This window comes from Oncorhynchus keta, chromosome 19 (assembly GCF_023373465.1).
Source record: "Oncorhynchus keta strain PuntledgeMale-10-30-2019 chromosome 19, Oket_V2, whole genome shotgun sequence".
NCBI lineage: Eukaryota > Metazoa > Chordata > Actinopteri > Salmoniformes > Salmonidae > Oncorhynchus > Oncorhynchus keta.
The window spans coordinates 59,241,815-59,253,628 of record NC_068439.1 but is presented as its reverse complement, the minus strand read 5'-3'; the positions used below and the strand labels follow the sequence as shown (position 1 = coordinate 59,253,628).

The 11,814-nt window shown below is 45.9% G+C and overlaps 1 long non-coding RNA gene across 5 annotated transcripts; it reads right to left on the bottom strand.

The window, feature by feature from the left end:
- Window positions 1-1,020: 1,020 nt before the first annotated feature.
- LOC118398574 (uncharacterized) lies at window positions 1,021-11,773 on the bottom strand. 5 transcript variants are annotated; one of them, XR_004828640.2, is made up of 6 exons: window positions 11,628-11,773; window positions 11,115-11,257; window positions 8,115-8,206; window positions 7,586-7,830; window positions 3,707-6,400; window positions 1,021-3,421 (listed from the first exon to the last, which is right to left on the bottom strand). It is a non-coding gene; the product is annotated as an uncharacterized LOC118398574 (long non-coding RNA). The 5 variants fall into 5 exon arrangements; XR_008071099.1 differs by lacking the exon at window positions 8,115-8,206 and having other exon boundaries at window positions 3,707-3,929; window positions 4,050-6,400; XR_008071098.1 differs by lacking the exon at window positions 8,115-8,206 and having other exon boundaries at window positions 3,707-5,201; window positions 6,359-6,400.
- Between the last annotated feature and the right edge of the window lie 41 nt (window positions 11,774-11,814).

Genomic DNA, 11,814 nt, shown 5'->3' with positions numbered 1-11,814 from the left:
GTGCTGTTTGGTATCATTGTGTGCACCACACTGAACATGGACCAGAGTAAAGTGGTCACTGTGCTGTTTGGTATCATTGTGTTGCACCACACTGAACATGGACCAGAGTAAAGTAGTCACTGTGCTGTTTGCTATCATTGTGTGCACCACACTGAACATGGACCAGAGTAAAGTAGTCACTGTGCTGTTTGGTATCATTGTGTTGCACCACACTGAACATGGACCAGAGTAAAGTAGTCACTGTGCTGTTTGGTATCATTGTGTGCACCACACTGAACATGGACCAGAGTAAAGTGGTCACTGTGCTGTTTGGTATCATTGTGTGCACCACACTGAACATGGACCAGAGTAAAGTAGTCACTGTGCTGTTTGGTATCATTGTGGTCACCACACTGAACATGGACCAGAGTAAAGTAGTCACTGTGCTGTTTGGTATCATTGTGAGCACCACACTGAACATGGACCAGAGTAAAGTAGTCACTGTGCTGTTTGGTATCATTGTATTGCACCACACTGAACATGGACCAGAGTAAAGGTGTCACTGTGCTGTTTGGTATCATTGTGTTGCACCACACTGAACATGGACCAGAGTAAAGTAGTCACTGTGCTGTTTGGTATCATTGTGTGCACCACACTGAACATGGACCAGAGTAAAGGTGTCACTGTGCTGTTTGGTATCATTGTGTTGCACCACACTGAACATGGACCAGAGTAAAGTAGTCACTGTGCTGTTTGGTATCATTGTGTGCACCACACTGAACATGGACCAGAGTAAAGTAGTCACTGTGCTGTTTGGTATCATTGTGTTGCACCACACTGAACATGGACCAGAGTAAAGTAGTCACTGTGCTGTTTGGTATTATTGTGTGCACCACACTGAACATGGACCAGAGTAAAGTAGTCACTGTGCTGTTTGGTATCATTGTGTTGCACCACACTGAACATGGACCAGAGTAAAGTAGTCACTGTGCTGTTTGGTATCATTGTGGTCACCACACTGAACATGGACCAGAGTAAAGTAGTTACTGTGCTGTTTGGTATCATTGTGGTCACCACACTGAACACGGACCAGAGAAAGCGAAGGAGAGATTTGTCTGAGGAGATCAGAAATAAAATAATAGACAAGCATGGTAACGGTAAAGGCTACAAGACCATCTCCAAGCAGCTTGATGTTACTGTGACAACATTTACAAATATTATTAAGAAGTGTAAGGTCCATGGAACTGTAGCCAACCTCCCTGGGCGCGGCAGCAAGAGGAAAATCAACCCCAGATTGAACAGAAGGAGAGTGTGAATGGTAGAAAAAGAACCAAGGATAACTGCCAACGAGATGCAAGCTGAACTCCAGGGTGAAGGTACGTCAGTTTCTGAACGCACCATCAGTCGCTTTCTGAGCAAAAGTGGGCTCCATGGAAGAAGACCCCGGAGGACTACTTGTGAAAGAAAAACAAAGCCAGACTGGAATTTGCTAAGAGGCATATTGACAAGCCACAATCTTTCTGGGAGAATGTCCTTCGGACAGATGAGTCAAAATTTGATATTTTTGGCAGGTCACATCAGCTCTGTGTTCAGAGACAAAAAATAATGAAGCTTTCAAAGAAAGAACACCATACCTACAGTGAAACATGGAGGCGGCTCAGTTATGTTTTGGTGCTGCGCCTGGCACAGGGTGCCTTGAATCTGTGCAGGGCACAATGAAATCAAGACCATCAAGGCATTCTGGAGTGAAACGTACTGCCCAGTGTCAGAAAGCTCTATGGAAAGGGCTGAAAATTGCAGTCTGGAGAAGACACCCATCAAACCTGAGACAGCTGGAGCAGTTTGCTCAGGAATAGTGGGCCAACCTACCTGTTAACAGGTGCAGAAATCTCATTGAGAGCTACAGAAAACATTTGATTGCAGTGATTGCCTCTAAAGGTTGTGCTACAAAATATTAGGTGAAGGGTCCCATCATTTTTGCCCATGCCATTTTCATTTGTTTTTTTTTACAATATAATGTTGAATAAAAAAATCAAGGTCTGATTTCAATTAAATATGGAATAAACAATGGTGGATGCCAATTACTTTTGTCAGTTTCAAGTTATTTCAGAGAAAGTTGTGCATTCTTCATTTTTTTTTGTGGAGGGGTACTAACAAATTGTAGCACGTCTGTACAAGCTCCACTTAAGAACCAACCATCATCCAGATATATCAAAGAGCTTGGAAATATGTTATGAGGATTCTGCTGCCTAGACACTGATCACAACAATCACTAAACCAGGTGCTTCTATAAGGAACGGTATGTGTTGGGGCGAGACTAGACGCAAATACTTTCAGAATAAACCAGGTTTGAGCATTGACACCCGGATGACCAAGAGAAACCACACCCATGCTCTATTCAAAACAACAATATTGATGAAATATTCTAAGGGAAGAGGAAAGGGAGTCACAAAAAAGGTTCTTGATTAAAAAGGATTGCCAGCAGTCCAGTAGGCTAGTTCAGTTCCTCCGTTGCTGTTGGAGTGTTCAAGCAGAGCGGCCCACCGTAGTCTGCTTCACGTACTGCGCACATTCAAGTTGAGCTCAGTTCATTTAGTAGCTCAGTAGCTGCTCAGCGGCAGTATCTACAGTAGCATCAACAGTTGCGTGGATAGCTCACAGGCAGCTCAGGGTTTCCAACGATCCAGTTGCGGCCCAGCACAGACCTTGCCACATACACCCGATATCAGACAGCATTACAATAATTATACAATAGGGCACACGACCACGAGGAAAAGGATTGCGGACCAACCTTAACAGAAACACCTGGTTTCAGACATTGTTACCAGAGAACTGACTGGAGATCATTATGTAGGAAGAGAAAGAAAGAGAAAGAGAGAGAGAGAGAGAGAGAGGGGTGTAACCAGCACTGTACACACCTTAAATCGATCATGAAACACAGCAAACCATGGTGACGTGCGCAAAATCAAACGTTAAGTGCAGAATTCTCAATCGTGCAAATAATTCAAAATGTGAAAACAGTCAAGTGAAGGAAGTAAAATATGTGCTCAGTCAAACCACACTAGTGACAGAAGTAATAACGTTAAGCAGGTTTGTAGAACCCTGTTACATCCTTCCCCGCTGAAAGGTCAGTGTCCCCAATGGCCATAACATAACAAAACCGTTTAACCTAAGTCTCTGTTTCTTATGGGGTGAACTCCCTTGGTGGTCCTTGTAGATCTCTTGGTTCATGAAGGTTACATTGGCCATTTTCAGCCCTGCCACAGCGGTCCCCATCTTCAGATTGGAGTCCCACGGACACCCATCTCCCACCTGCAGTCTTCCGTGGCATGATAGCACCCATCTCCCGCTCATGGTTTCTCTGCATCACCATGGCACCCATCTCCCGCTCATAGTTTCTCTGCATCACCATGGCACCCATCTCCAGCTTCCGGCTCAGCACCTGTAGGGACCCAAAACCCAATCAAGGAGACAGCAACAGGGGCTATAATTGTATCTCTCAATGGCGTGTTAGTCAGAGGGTGGCTGGGGGCTTTGTTTAATCTAAAAGGGAGATCAACTTCACTAGGGGGTTGTGCTGGTCTCTCTACTGGGAGAAATGAACAAGATTACGGTGCAAAACCCTCTCCCATTACTTTTTCTGGTCTGACCACATAGACCGGCAGTTCTGGGTCAGATTGTTTTACTACCACATGAGGGAGCTGCTCCAAATTGTCTGCAAGCTTACCCCGGCCCCTCGCTCTAATGTCTCTCATGAGTGTCTACTCCCCAGGCAGCAGAGGGGATTCCTCAGCAGGTGTACAGTATATCCTGTAGGGTTGTGCAATGTGTTGTTGTATATCTCAATCATTTCCTGCAGGAAATGCCAGCGCCGTTTTTCCGTCTTTCCACTCCAAGCGTCCCCAGCAAACCTATGGTCGTTCTATTAAATCTTTCACACCCGCCGTTCCCTGATGGATGATAAGGAGTAGTGTGACTTTTGGTTATTCCATACAATACACATAGATTCTTTATAAACTGATATTCAAAATGTCCAATAAGCGCCAGGGAGCACCAAAAGGCTGAATTACCTTCTGCCACAGTGCATTTGCAGTAGTAGTCTCCGTCTGGTCCCTAGTAGGGGTGGCCCAAGTATATTTAGTGAAATGGTCTACCATTACCAGCACGTTGTGATGAAGGTCTCTGGATGACCTATGCTCAGGTAGTCTATAGACATTAGTTCAAGAGGGGCTGACATTTTGATTGGCACTGAAGGTGCTTGTTTCAGACAAACTGGGGCTTTCGTAAGACACAAAGCTGACAAGTGGCACACCAATTTGGAATGTCTCTGGCTAGGTTTGGCCAATAGAATCTGGCATGGATTAGCGCTGTGGTCTTTTCTGCCTCCCAGTAGCCTGCCCTCCCATGATACAGTTCCCAGCTGTCTCTCACCAGTAGGGACAACCAGCTGGACAATCGGCTCTACCTCTTTGAGGTCCTGGAATGTCCGACACAACACACCCTCTTTCCATGTAAGATGATTCCATTCCCGGAGCACATCTAGGGCCTCTTTCGACTCTCGTTCCTGTCTGTCAGGTGGCTGCCCTCATCCTCTCCCAGAAGTCACAGCCCACTGGGCACAGACGTCAGTTCAATGGCTATTCCATGTTGGTTCAGCGTAATTTAATTGAAATGACGTGGAAACAATGTTGATTCAACCACTGTGTGCCCAGTGGGAGTGTTTAAGAATTCTTTATGGAAACCCTGCCTGACCTGTGTTAACACAGCACACATTTAGACATCTACTGTTATTGGAAAGGTTTTTGAATGTACATGTAAACTAGGCCTACCATATAACAACATTTCAGTTTTGTAACTATCTCACATTTTCATTTAAAACTCTTAAAGTACTATACCATGTTTCAGTAACAGGAATGGATCTCTGATGGAGATCATGTAAAAGTGTAACCTTAATGATCCTGTGATTTTTCTCTTATAAGTATGAGAAGATAGAAAGCACAGTGCGGTTCTTAAAGGCTCTTCCTCTGAGCCAGTTATCTCTGGTATGAGGGGCTTGCTGTGTCCTTCTTCTGCATCCTGGTCTTCTGACAGCTTGTTTGTCCTCCACCCCAACCCCACCAACAGGGCCTTTACCACTTTGGGTGGCATCTCCTGGAATGCCAGGTCTCAGTCCTCCAGCTGGTTTGGGACTGTGTTTTCTGGATGGAAACGAGACAAGGCATCTGCACTCTGGTTATTACGTCCTACACAATACTTGCCAATCTGGCTACACATCTCTGCTTGCCAATTTAGCTGAGTTTAGATGTACCAGAGGATTATTGCCTGTATAAACCACAATAGGTGAGGCATTGAGGTATTCTGCAAACGTTTCAGTGACGGCCCACTTCAGTGCAAGGAATTCAAGTTTAAGTGAGCTATAGTTACTGTAATTTCCTTCTGAGGGATGGAGGCTTCTACTTGCAAATGAGATTACCTGTTCTTTACCCTCTTGTACCTGGGCTAGAACTGCCCCCAAGCCTCTCTTACTGGCATCTGTATACAGATGTCAGCTAGAGTTGGAGAGGTAGTGAGGGACCGTTTTAAGATTGCAAAAGACATATTACATGCCTGATTCCAGCCAGTGTGGGTAGGAGAGTCGAGAGACGTTCTCGTTTGTTTAGGGGCCAACCCTGTTAACAGCTCAAGTAAGGGGCTGGCACTCTGGCAAAGTCCTTTACAAATCTACGGTAGTATCCTGCTAAGCCAAGAAATGACCGAAGTTCCTTTACCGTTTTGGGTGTGGGCCAGTCCTGCACACACACTTGACCTTGTCCGGGTCTGATGATACTCCTTCAGGAGATACCCGATGCCCCAGGTACTGTACTTCTTGCTTCAGAAAGATGCATTTGTTTGGTTTCAGAGTCCATACTTAGCTAGTCTGCTGAACACTAAATCCATGTGATTTAGATGGGCTGATGTAGATATTTAGAAAACACAATAACATCATCCAGATAGATCAAAAGAGATTCTAGAGTTTGCTATCCTAAACATGTTTGGATCAAGGCCAGAAGGCCAGTTGCATAACCCCAAATGGCATCCAAGCAAACTCGAACAAATCCATTGGAGTTGTAAAGGCAGTCTTTTCCATAATGTGCTGGAGACATCTGGGCCTGCCAATAGCAAGGTCTAAAGTTGAGAAGTACTTGGCTTTGGTCAAACTGGCTAGAGATTCCTATATACGAGGGAGTGGGTAAGCACCATTGTGGGTTTGTGACTTTAGTTTGGCTTAATTTACGATAGTACACACAAAATCTCAATATGCTATCCTTCTTTCTAACCAAAACAATAGGGGCTGCCCATGGTCTAGTGCATGGGTTAACTATTCCTGAGTTCAACATACCTTGAATCAATGCTTTCTGTAACGATTATGTAACAACAGAAGCTGGAAGACAAGAAGCAAGTACAGGGTGTGCATTTAATAATTAATAGCCATAAACCAAGACCAGTGTCTAGACTGGAGAAACATAACAACATCAATGCAAACACAGGAATGAAACAGAGGAAGTGACAGATATAGGGGAGGCAATCAATGACGTGATGGAGTCCAGGTGAGTCTGACGAAGAGCAGGTGCGCTAAACAATTGTGACAGGTGTGCGTAATGCTGAGCAGCCTGGCGACCTCGAGCGCCAGAGAGGAGGAGCGGGAACAGACGTGACAGTTTTCACTTCTTGGTACATTTTGGGAGGGATTTGTCTGTGGCGCTCTCTGACTGGGGCTATATCTCCAGTGGAGATCACATGCTGCACTTGTTACATCTGCTCCTGCCATGCCCTCTACTTCTCATCATGTCTCCCTAACCTGCCGCCACTCCCCCAGTGCTCTCTCCCTCTGTGGGTGTATTTGATTGTGTGAGTAGAGACAGGTGTGCTGGAGGCTGAGCGTAATCCCCACCAGCTGCAACCTGTTCCATAATCAAGACCTCTACAAATACTCAGCCTCACCACTTCCACGCTGCCAGATCGTAGCCTCTGCTCAGTCATTTCAAGCCGTTTGTTCCTGCTTAGATCTTGTTATCCTGTTGTGCCAGTTTTTCCCTAGCCTGACGCTGCTTTTCTCTCTGCTACAGTTCAGTACGCTCTGACTCTGGTTCCTTTCTCCAGTCCCTCGTCTCGTCAGTCCTGCTTCCCTGCCCTGGACCCCCGCTCTACTGCTTCTTTGGATTCCACTTCGGACCTGGTCACCCTGACCCTACTCCCCTTGCCCCAGCCTCAGTTCCTGGTTCCCTGCTACCCGCCTGAGTTTCCCCTGGCCTGCACACCATCTCCCCCTGCTTTTCAATAAATACCTTAGTTACCTTATTCCTGTCTCCTTGTCTGAGTCTGCACTTGGGTTCACCTGCTCCGCTCCGCCTCACAGCACTATGGTTGTCTTCCATAATCTTTACCATGGGCAGCAAATGTAGCCTGGTGCTTTTGTAACAGTGCTTGCAGTTTCATTCTCTGTTAAGGGGAAATGTCTACACCTGTCAGGTTAACTAGTATAGGCTGTTCTGTAGTCTGTTGTTGGTTGTTACACATGTGCTAAACTGTCTTGCAAAGCCTGTTCCCCCACCCTGGATATACTCACATCATTCTCTTATATGACGTCTGCAGGGTTCACTATGAAGGCCATGGCAAGTTTTTGGTGTCGACGTAGGGCAGTCTCCAACGTTCCTCAGTCGGATAGGCAGCCTTCCCTGCTGGACTCTGAACACAGCTTGGGTGATGAGCAACTCATTCTCAATGATTGGCTCCACTAGACACTGGTAGTTCTTGCCCTCTTCTCCCGCTCTGGTCCGACCCCACACCAGGATTTCACTTTTAACCTGGAGTCTTCAGAGGATAGCAATTAATGGTACGTACATACCCTGTAATCCCATTAGTGGCTGCAAACTTTGGTGCACACCTTCATGGCCTTTACCACACCTGCTGCTAGACGTGTCCACTAGAAAGGCAAAGCACAGTCAAATTGTCTTTTGTCAAGGTGTCCAGGCAGTTTTTTTATTATGTTTGTTCCCACTAGGCCATCTGTATTGGCTAAACAATGGTATTGGACAACCACAATACCACAGTCAGGAACGAGAACATCACCGATTTTCACATCCAACAGTACATACCACAAATATGAAATGTTCAATCCATTAGCTGCTTTTAGGGATAACCATGCTGAGGGGTCTTCCAGTAGTGTGCCCTGCTGGCCAAAGTGTTTCTGAAAAAAATGTAATTCTAACTTGTGATCCTGTGTCCATTAGACAACAGATAGGTAGCCCTTAAAAGGTCAACTGGGCAAAAAAAAAAAAAAAAGTATGTCTTTAAACTGTATCTGATCAATGCACTATCATACAAATGACTGATTGGCTGAGGGAAATTGATGATAAAAAGATTGTGGGGGCTGTTATGTTAGACTTCCATGCGGCTTTTGACATTAATGATTATAGTCCGCTGCTGGAAAAACGTATGTGTTATGGCTTTACACCACCTGCTATAATGTGGATAAAAATGTACCTGTCTAACAGAACACAGAGGGTGTTTATAACAGAAGCCTCTCCAACATAATCCAGGTAGAATCAGGAATTACCCAGGGCAGCTGTCGAGGCCCCTTACTTTTTTCAATCTTTACTAACGACATACTTTGAGTAAAGCCAGTGTGTTTATGTATGCGGATGACTCAACACTATACATGTCAGCTACTACAGCGACGGAAATGACTGCAACAATTAACAAAGAGCTGCAGGTAGTTTCAGAACGGGTGGCAAGATCGTAGTGCTTGAGGTGTCCCTACAGAGCCGGGTTCAATCCCAGGATGTGTAACTGGCCATGACCGGGAATCCCATAAGGCGGCTCACAATTGGCCCAACATCATCCGGGTTAGGTGAGGGTTTGGCCCGGGAGGCTTTCTTTGGCTCATTGCGCTCTAGTGACTCCTTGTGGTGGACCGGGCAAGCTGACTTTAGCGGGTCATGTAGCTAAGCCTTCAACACCATAGTACCCTCCAAGATCATCATTAAGCTCGGGACCCTGGGTCTGAACCCCGCCCTGTGCAACTGGGTCCTGGACTTCCGGACGGGCCACCCCCAGGTGGTGAAGGTAGAAAACAACATCTCCACTTCACTGATTCTCAACACGGGACACACAAGGGTGCGTTCTCAGCCCCCTCCTGTACTCCTTGTTCACCCATGACTGTGTGGCCATGCACGCTTCCAATTCAATCATCAACTTTGCAGACAACACAACAGTAGTAGGCCTGATTGCCAACAATGATGAGACAGGGAGGCGAGGGCCTTGGCGGAGTGGTGACAGGAAAATAACCTCTCCCTCAATGTCAACAAAACGAAGGAGCTGATCATGGACTTCAGGAAACAGCTGAGGGAGCGCCCCCCTATCCACATCGACGGGACCGCAGTGGAGAAGGTGGAAAGCTTCATGTTCCTCGGCATACACATCACCGACAATCTGAAATGGTCCACCCACACAAACAGTGTGGTGAAGAATGCGCTTGGCTGTATAACTTTTTGAGGATCTTGGGACCCATGCAAAATATTTTCTGTCTCCTGAGGAGGAAAGATGTTATCGTGCCCTCTTCATGACTTTCATGGTGTGTTTGGACCATGATAGTTTGTTGGTGATGTGGACACCAAGGGACTTGAAACTCTCGACCCGCTCCACTACAGCCCCATCGATGTGAATGGGGGAGTGTTCGGCCCTCTTTTTCCTGTCGTCCACGATCAGCTCCTGTCTTCCTCACATTGAGAGAGAGGTTGTTGTCCTGGCACCACACTGCCAGGTCTCTGACCTTCTCCCTATAGGCTGTCTCATCATTGTCGGTGATCAGGCCTACCACTGTTGTATAATTAGCAAACTTAATGATGGTGTTGGAGTCATGCTTGGCCACGCAATCATGGGTGAACAGAGGGAGGTGTTTAGTCCCAGGGTCCTTAGCTTAGTAACAAGCTTTGTGGGCACAATGGTGTTGAACACTGAGCTGCAGTCAATGAACAACATTCTCACATAGGTGTTCCTTTTGTCCAGCTGGGAAAGGGCAGTGTGGAGAGCGATTGAGATTGCGTAATCTGTGGATCTGTTGGGGCGGTATGTGAATTGGAGTGGGTCTAGGGTTTCTGGGATGATGTTGTTAATGTGAGCCATGACCAGCCTTACAAAGCCCTTCATGGCTACCGACATGAGTGTTACGGGCGGAAGTCATTTAGGCAGGTTACCTTCACTTTCTTGGGCACAGGGGCTATGGTGGTCTGCTTGAAACATGTAGGTTTTACAGACTCGGTCAGGGAGAGGTTGAAAATGCTCTGAGTACACGTCCTGGTAATCCGTCTGGACATGCGGCCTTGTGAATGTCGACCTGTTTAAAGGTCTTGCTCACATCGGCTACGGAAAGCCTGATCACACAGTCATCCTGAACAGCTGGTTCTATCATGCATGCTTCAATGTTGCTTGTCTCGAAGCGAGCATAAAAGACATTTAGCCCGTCTGGTAGGCTCGCATCACTGGGCAGCTCGCAGCTGGGATTTCCTTTGTAGTCCGTAATAGTTTGAAAGCCCTGCCACATCCGACGAGCGTCAGAGTTGGTGTAGTAGGATTCAATCTTAGTCCTGTATTGAGGCTATGCCTTTGATCGTCTGAAGGCATAGCGGGATTTCTTATCAAAGTCCGTATTAGTGTCCAGCTCCTCGAAAGCAGCAGCTTTAGCCTTTAGCTCTGTGCGGGTGTTGCCGGTAATCCATGGCTTCTGGTTGTGATATATACAGTTGAAGTCGGAAGTTAACATTCACTTAGGTTGGAGTCATTAAAACTTGTTTTTCAACCACTCCACAAATGTCTTGTTAACAAACTATATTTTAGGCAAGTCGGATAGGACATCTAATTTGTGCATAACACAAGTAATTGTTCTAACAATCGTTTACAGACAGATTATTTCACTTACAATTCACTGTATCACAATTCCAGCGGGTCAGAAGTTACTTTACACTAAGTTGACTGTGCCTTTAAACAGCTTGGAAAATTCCAGAAAATTATGTCATGGCTTTAGAAGCTTCTGATATGCTAATTTACATAATTTGAGTTAATTGGAGGTGTACCTGTGGATGTATTTCAAGGCCTACCTTTAAACTCAGTGCCTCTTTGCTTGGCATCATTGGAAAATCAAAAGAAATCAGCCAAGACCTCAGAAAAAACATTGTAGACCTCCACAAGTCTGGTTCATCCTTGGGAGCAATTTCCAAACACCTGAAGGTACCAAGTTCATCTGTAGAAACAATAGTACACAAGTATAAACACCATGGGACCATGCAGCCATCATACCGCTCAGGAAGGAGATGCGTTCTGTCTCCTAGAGATGAACGTACTTTGGTACGAAAAGTGCAAATCAATCCTAGAACAACAGCAAAGGACCCTGTGAAGATGCTGGAGGAAACAACTACAAAAGTATCTTAATCTACAGTAAAATGAGTCCTATATCGACATAATCTGAAAGGTCACTCAGCAAGGAAAAAGCCACTGTTCCAAAACAGCCATAAAAAAGCCAGACTACGGTTTGCAGCTGCACATTGGGGACTATGTGAGGTGACTAAACTGCTTGGAGTAACCCTGGATTTTAAACTTGAATTATTTTTTACCCTTTTTTTCTGCCAAATGTTGTGATATCCAATTGGTAGTTACAGTCTAGTCCCATCGCTGCAACTCCAGTACGGGTTTGGGAGAAGCGAAGGTCGAGAGCCAAGCGTCCTCCGAAACACAACCCCGTCAAGCTGCACTGCTTCTTGACACACTGCACTCTTAACCCGGAAGCCAACCGCACCAATG